The sequence below is a fragment of the Mixophyes fleayi genome, chromosome 2 (assembly GCF_038048845.1).
Source record: "Mixophyes fleayi isolate aMixFle1 chromosome 2, aMixFle1.hap1, whole genome shotgun sequence".
Taxonomy (NCBI): Eukaryota; Metazoa; Chordata; class Amphibia; order Anura; family Limnodynastidae; genus Mixophyes; species Mixophyes fleayi.
The window spans coordinates 237,193,968-237,202,977 of NC_134403.1; the positions used below are offsets into that span (position 1 = coordinate 237,193,968).

At 36.2% G+C, this 9,010-nt stretch overlaps 1 protein-coding gene across 2 annotated transcripts in view; it reads right to left on the reverse strand.

Moving 5' to 3' along the window:
• LOC142138750 (myosin-binding protein H-like) overlaps positions 1-9,010 on the reverse strand; it is a 173,595-nt gene that overhangs the window by 52,022 nt on the left and 112,563 nt on the right. The gene's annotated exons all lie outside the window — the stretch shown is intronic.

The window sequence follows — 9,010 nt, forward strand, 5'->3', positions numbered from 1 at the left end:
AATTTGGCCAAGCATATATGTGCATTTTAACACATGTTAATATTAGCAACAAGGATATGAGGAGCAGTTTCTGTATGAGTTCCTTATAGCATACATTTCCATGTCATAATAATCATGTAAACCAGAAATGGGCAAACTGATGCACTTTGGGAACCACATGGCCCTCTAACCTTCAAAAGGGCTGCACACCTGTCCCCCATCACTAAAGTAAACTGTACGTGATGATTACTTTGTTTTTTTAAGATAAATGTTGGATTAAAATATTGCAATATTACATTAATGGCCACCTGTCAAATTTACATTTTGTTGGTTATTCTTATCAATTACCTTGTCCAATAATGTATAGCTTTTAACCAAATTTAATTGTAAGTCATTGATTTTTTTATAGAAATGATTTATGGATTTGGTGTGACTTGTTCTGTGCTGGTCTCCTTACTATGACCTGTTGTTCCACCTTGCCATGTAGCAAATAGAAGGAGGTCCACCTCTGAACTCTCTCCCACCAGTTAATTAAAATAATTTGCAATCGGCTCATTTCCACTACAGAACTGCTGGAGCTTACAGCTTAGTATTAAAATCCAAACTAGACTCTTTATTAGAGCTCTATGTAGCATTTTTCAAGAAGAGTAAATTGAATGATACATCTTGTAAATAAAAGCCCAATCTGGTGTATCAGTTTCAGGTGGTGTTGTAAGGGTCACAGGATGAGGGGGCCCCCAACAGGGGATGACTTATCTTAAGGTGGGTGGCCAAAAGTGAACAAATGACTTAACATACTTTGCTCACTGCAATGAACTTGCTAGAGTCTTAAAGGAAAAGCAGCTAATAACAGCCCTGTATACTTTCTAGTTGGGTCAGAAAGTTTCACGGGTGTTTGAATCATGTTGATTCAGAAAATGTTTAGGATCAGGTTTCCAAATTAACACAATTAGAAATACGCAAATATACGGATATATTTTTATGTTTACAATTTTGAAAAACACTTAAAATTTACATGCAATCTTGTTTAAGCAAAGTATGCATGCCTAGAGTGACTTTACATCACAAACCCTGACGTATGGTGGTTTTACTATATAGACGCAAGTTTTTTGGTGGCTTCATAATACAGTTGATCCGCTCCCTGTTTCTAGTGTAGGGATAAAATGCAGACCCCAGGTCTCTGGTAGTGACTTACCCCTCCTGTGGTCCTTTGCTGTGCTTTGGATTGTTCCAGCCACCCACCAATAAATATCTGGAGGCCTACTTCTGAATGGTGAATAGCCCATACTTGCCAACTCTCCCTGAATGTCAGGGAGACTCCCTGAAATAGGGGTGATCTCCCTCACTTCCTGAAGAATCTGGCATTCTCCCTGATGCTGAGCCAGTACAAGACATGGTTGGCTTTGCCATCTGTGGCATGTTGACACAGTTCAGAAATTGTGTCCTATGTCCATGTATTGATGCCTATGGAGGTGACCATTTTCATGGAGACCAAGATTTAATCAAAGACTAACAGGTAAGACAACATGACTTCAGTAATGGAGACAGAAATGTAAAATACTCTTCAGTCTCTAGAGATTCATTAGCTGCTTTTATCTAAGCATAGTTGTCTACTCTCCCCGAATGTCCGGGAAACTCCTGCATTTCTGGGAGACCTCCCGGGAGAGCAGGACAACCTCCCGGTTCTTGTCCCTGCAATAGATAAGTTTTGGGGGCAGGGCTTAATGACGCAATTATTCCGTCATCTTAGCGCCGTCCCCTGCTGTAATTGGCCAAAATTGTGACAATCATTTAGGGGGCCAAAATTATGCGATTTGTCAAGCCCCGCCCCCTTACGCCCATCTCCCCCGGGATCTCCCTGAAGCCAACGAGGAAAAGTTGGCAAGTATGGAATTGCCAGGTCCATGCACCCATCAGCATGCTAGCAGCCATTTACTAGGTGTGACAGAATGTAGGAAAGTTGTTCCTGAGATATTAGCTAGGTTTTTCATGTTTAAATGATGCTTCATACAAGGTTGTACATGTAAGCATATAGGACAGAGTGTCTGAAGGGTGTGTCTGTTGTCAGTCGGACTCATCTGCTATGCATCTTCAACTCTGAATACGGTATACATATACATACAGTGGTGTGCAACTTTTCAAGCTACGCTTATGCTTGCGTTCCACTCTGAATCAGGCCCATTAAGTTTAAGGAAGTACAGGGACATCCAATAAGAAATAGCAGAAAGACAGTTGGAGATGCAAGAGAGGAGAGAATGGGAGAGGCAGGGGAGGAGTTGTAGATCTGAGTGTATGGTGAAAACACAAAGGTACTGGGCAGGTAGAGATGAGTTGGGCAATGAGGACAGAAGTCTACAGGAAGCAAGCTGTATGATGGGAGGACAGCAGGAACCACCACAAATAGCAGGCACAATCTTACATATATCTTGCACTACATATGAAATTTTCAAATCTACCCTTACCCTTAATCCTGCAAACGAAGCTATGTTGCCATATCCATCTGTACATGTCACACAATAGGAAGTAACAGCTTCACTGCTGTGCCAACATATTTTTTAGCTTTTGTAAACCCGTAGGCAGCAGTAGGACAAAACAATGCACAATAAAAATGAATTGTCTTAATATACAGTATTCACCTGAAATGCCAAGTTCCAGGTTATTATTATTATTAACTTTTATTTATAGGACACCACAAGTGGTCTGCAGCACCGTACAGAAGGCAAACAATAAGACAGTACATGGAATTATGTAATTAAAATGGTTGGTGTGACACACTGAGGAATGTAAAAATACACAGATCAGCACAATTAAGGGGTTAACCACTCCCCCCCAACACACACTGTAAAAATATATATATATATAGTATTTCTATATATATAATGATTGGTGCTATATATATATATATATATATATATATATATATATATACATATATATGTATATGTGTATATATATATATATATATATATATATATATATATATATATATATATGTATATACATATATATATATATATATATATATATATATATATATATATATATGTATATACATATATATATATATATATATATATATATATTATATATATATATATATATATACACATATACATATATATATATACACATATACATATATATATACATATATTATGAACAAATAAAGGATATATCTGGCGCTGATCACCACAGCGTAGCTAACTTCCAATGTTAAAAAGGAAAATGTATAAATATACAGTATATGACAATTGAGTCCCGTATCTACAATCTATAAAGAATCACTTGACTCTAGTTAGAGTGGCAGCCTCGATAGCCTGAAGCCAGATGGTTAGTCCGGACGAAATGGTTTACTGCAACAGAAAAACAAGCAGGGCGCCTCTCAGTGATATATCAAATATACAACGTGAAATAGAGCAATACCATGCGTACCGTGAGGTAAACAATGATGTATCTTGTAGGAGAAAGTGGAGTAGTCTTATCTGTACTTGTAGTCCTCCAGATCTCCGCCAATCAGTACCAAAATGTAGAAAAAACAACCATAGTATAACTCTGTATTGTAATAGTGAGGGCAATATCCCCAAAATCCTATGGGGTGTGTGGGATTGATATCCCAAGGTTATGCATTAAATGACACCCATATAAGTGCAGTAAAAGATATCAGAATCAGCGTACCAGATTTCCTGGAGTATCCCGCTTCTGGATAATATTAAAACATGTGCAACACCAATGACTTCACAGTCACAACCTCATCCAGATGGCGAAAATGCATAAGATTGAAAAAAGGAAGATATTTTGGTATGCATATAAAAAATTTTAATAAAATATAATAAAAGCACTCACATGAGGTACTGGAAAACGCACTGGATACAGCTCAACGCGTTTCGTCTTGTACAACTCAAGACTTCATCAGGAGCATAAGATACAAGTGTACAACATATTGGAGCTATTTATAATATAGCCACGCTAATTGGCACATGCGCGGTGACCGCCACTCATCGCGCATGCGCGGACCATAGAGATAGCTTTATTGCTATAGTTATACAGAACAAACGAGCAAACTTAGAAAATAAACCACTATATATATAAACGGACGTTTATAGTGATAGATAAAGTGATAATGATCCCCCAAAAGCACATAGTTGCCTTATGTAAAACTTGGTATTGAGTAAATTTACATTTATTCAACGTTTACTACATACACAGCCTAAACCCATCAGCGCGCATGCGCCGAAGAAAAGAACAACTTTATTGATATGGTTGATGTGTGCGCAGCGTGAGTCCGTCAACGCGCATGCGCCGAGGCACAGAGCAACTTTCTCAGTGCAGATATGAAAGGGAAACATAGAGACCCAAAATGGGAACAGTATGAGCCTACATAAACAGGTCCTATAAAAAATTAATAAACAATATATAATAAATAATAGATATAAACATGTAGAAACATATATTAACAAGTCCTATAACATATATCTATATACACATATATATATATATATATATATATATATATATATACATCCTTCTAACTCTTCGCCAAATCACAGTTGTTTCTTCCTACCTATTATAATATATTCTAGATGAATCCATATGAACATATGCCATATGTCTAGATATTGGATTAACTGTCTAGACTGTGAGAGCGTGTGTGTAATATATGATTACTGTAAGCTTATTACATTATATGATAGTGTATTCACTATATATATAAAACACACTCCATTCTAGTGAAGTACTAGCATATTTCTAAAACCACAATGGACCAAAATGGCTAATTGAATCTAGACAGAAGATATGATTGAATAAGATATAAAATATAGATTGGTCCAAAACTATACTGGAGGAGATGTCATTGATGTGACTATAGCATTGAGGTAAATTAGTGAACAAAAAATCTAGAAAGGAATGGAACATAAAATTGCTAAAGTTAGTTGTCTACAGAAAAGGAGCTATTTCGTAGTTCTCGTTCAACCCTGCTGGAATTAGCGTACCCAGTTCAAAAATCCAATACATTTCGCGGCATGAGAGTTTCTGTTGAAGATCGCCTCCCCTGACAGACAATGAAACCTTCTCCAGTGCCATAAATCTAAGGCAACTCGGGTCTCCATTGTGTGCCTGGGAGAAGTGTCTAGAAACAGAATGACTCTCCATTCTATGTTTAATATTGCGCACATGTTCCTGGATACGGATTTTTAATGGGCGTTTTGTTTTTCCTATATATCTCAGTTGACATGAGCATTCCAGCATGTAAATAACAGAGGGAGTTAAACAATCCATACGTTGTTTAATGACGTATTTCCTACTGTTATTGGAATTCATAAAATAAGTTTTCGCTGGATTTAGATATTTACAAATGTTACAATGATTACATCTAAAAGATCCTACATTGTCTGGAAGAAAGGTGGCCTGTTTTCTCTGCAACCCCGACGTATTGGATAGTAAACTCGGAGCCAATATTTCCTTTAAATTTCTGTTCTTTCTAAAGACTATCATTGGTTTCTCTGGAAGAATCTTGGATAGAATTGGGTCTCTCTTTAGAATACCCCAATGCTTATTGAGTGTTGTTCTGATGATGTTCTCATTTTTATTAAACTCTGTTATGAAAGGAACCATTTCGTTTTCTTTATTTCTTATAGTATAATTAAGAGTTTCTGATCGATCTCGTTCTTTAATTTTGGCGACGGCCTCCTCGATAAGTTCATTAGGATATCCCCTCTCCCTAAACCTGTTAGAATATATTGTGAGTTGTTCTTCAAAGTCCCTATTGTCACTACAGTTACGCTTGAGTCTATTGAACTGTGAGAAAGGTATGTTGTTTTTCCACTTTTTTTGGTGGCAGCTTTTATAGTGGAGATAGCTGTTTGTATCCACTTTTTTGATAAAATTCTTTGACACAATTCTAGTGTTTTCTGATGTAAGAATTAGATCTAGGTATTCAACCTGTGTTTCACTTATATTACAAGTGAACTTCAGGTTATACTCATTAGTATCAAGATATTTCATGAATTCTCCAAATTCTTCCAAACTACCACTCCAAACAATCAAAATATCATCAATGTAACGCTTATATAGCTTAATTTTATCCAGTGTGTTTTCCAGTACCTCATGTGAGTGCTTTTATTATATTTTATTAAAAATTTTTATATGCATACCAAAATATCTTCCTTTTTTCAATCTTATGCATTTTCGCCATCTGGATGAGGTTGTGACTGTGAAGTCATTGGTGTTGCACATGTTTTAATATTATCCAGAAGCGGGATACTCCAGGAAATCTGGTACGCTGATTCTGATATCTTTTACTGCACTTATATGGGTGTCATTTAATGCATAACCTTGGGATATCAATCCCACACACCCCATAGGATTTTGGGGATATTGCCCTCACTATTACAATACAGAGTTATACTATGGTTGTTTTTTCTACATTTTGGTACTGATTGGCGGAGATCTGGAGGACTACAAGTACAGATAAGACTACTCCACTTTCTCCTACAAGATACATCATTGTTTACCTCACGGTACGCATGGTATTGCTCTATTTCACGTTGTATATTTGATATATCACTGAGAGGCGCCCTGCTTGTTTTTCTGTTGCAGTAAACCATTTCGTCCGGACTAACCATCTGGCTTCAGGCTATCGAGGCTGCCACTCTAACTAGAGTCAAGTGATTCTTTATAGATTGTAGATACGGGACTCAATTGTCATATACTGTATATTTATACATTTTCCTTTTTAACATTGGAAGTTAGCTACGCTGTGGTGATCAGCGCCAGATATATCCTTTATTTGTTCATAATACTCTTTGGTTGTGGATATTGGCTGCTAATACCCTCGTTTCTTATATAGTATAAAAATGTGGAAATCAGCTAATAGGATTAACTCAAGGAATAATTTAAGTCAAAAGATTTTTGATAATAATCTTGAAAATGTTGATAAGAATGAAGAATTGGACCAATTGTTTTGGGACATAGAAAAACTATTAATAAGGGAGACGAAGGCATGGTGGGACATTAAATGTCTACAAACTTATTTAGAGGTCAACAGAATCCCGAGGGGTCTTAGACTCAACAAAGTACCCACGTTTGGTCAAGATAACCAGGTGTTTATGGACCAATGGGACACCACACTCCATGAATGTTCCCTAAAGTTAATCAAACTCATTATAATGGAAAAAACCAACATTTTTAAAGAAGTTGAAAAAGAACTAGACATAAAAGAAATTCAATTACAACCTTTTAAGGAAGATGTTAATTTCAAAGAGAACGAATTAGTGTTAAATAAGAAACTTGACAAAATTGAGACAGAAGTAATTAAGATTAAAGAACGAAAGTTCCACAGAGATAAAAGGGACTATTTACAGTCAAATGTTAAAAAATGGCCCAAACCTAAAAATATTTCTAGATTTGTGTATGATGATCAGGCCCAAAGAGGACCAAATGCCCCTGATAAATGGAGAAAGGCACCCATAAGAAAGGCCAATGAGACATACTCTAGCCCTAAAAAGAATAGACAGGTCCGTTTTGAACCTATTCTTAGAAATAGGTTCTCTACATTATCAGTTTCAGATAGTGAAACAGAGGATTTTTTATCACCAGGTCCTTCAAATCAGGAGAGATTACCTCAGCGAAAACACCATCTGAAGGAAAATATAAAGGTAGCTTCCCCATTAAAAAGACGTTATGTAGACGAAGAGGGAGAAGAGGAGGTATCCAGAAGTCACAGAAGGAGATTCCTATAAACTCCACTAATGGGATTTTTAATCTCTCTAGCCATGAACTGAGCAAATCAGAGATGAATGTACTCAATAAGGGGCTATCATTTGCCCCTACTAAATATCTCAATAAATTTCAAATGTTTATTGATGTACAAAAATATGTTCGCAAATTAACGTTAAAGAGATATTTCTCTAAACATGATACGGCCTGTTTAAAGAACTACGAATCACCATCCAAATCAGGCTTAAAATTACCATCTAAATTCTATCCGTTAGAATCGAAAAGTAGTCACCTACACATTTTTCAAGATCTGGTTACTCAGGATCTTTGTTACTCTGAGAATGCTAAAAAGGGCTATGATAACCTCACAAAACTTGAGAAACAAGCTTTGAAAGATCTACAAACTAATGAAAATCTAGTTATAAAATCGGCAGATAAGGGGGGAGGGACAGTAATTTTAAACCGATCTGACTATGTAGCAGAAGCACATAGATTATTAGATGACTCCTCATCCTATACATCACTAATGAGCGATCCCACTCAAGACTATATAGATGCATTACGCGTAATATTATGTAGAGGACTCTATGATAACATCATTAAAAAGGAGGAATTCCAATTCCTGTTCACATCCAATCCCGTGATTCCTATATTTTATTATCTCCCTAAAGTTCACAAGGACCCAATAAAACCACCAGGCCGCCCTATAATATCGGGCATTAATTCCCTGACCTCAAATGCATCCAAGTATGTGGATGTTTTTTTGAATAAATATGTAATTACTCTGGAATCATATCTTAGAGACACGAATAATGTCCTCCAGATATTACAAGATTTTAAATGGGAAAATAATTATATGTGGGCTACAATCGATGTCCAATCTCTATATACATCTATCCAGCATGAGAAGGGCATATGTTCGTGTAGGGAATTCCTTGATAAAGATCTATCTATCACAATCAAACATAAAGATTTTATCTGTGACCTCATGTATTTTATCTTGTCCCATAATTATTTTAGTTTTCTTGAGTCTTTCTATTTACAAACATGTGGTACGGCCATGGGTACAACCTTTGCGCCGAGTTTTGCCAATCTCCATATGGGAAGTTGGGAAAACAAGTATATATATCAGTGTGGCGCTTACCTAGATAAAATTAAGCTATATAAGCGTTACATTGATGATATTTTGATTGTTTGGAGTGGTAGTTTGGAAGAATTTGGAGAATTCATGAAATATCTTGATACTAATGAGTATAACCTGAAGTTCACTTGTAATATAAGTGAAACACAGGTTGAATACCTAGATCTAATTCTT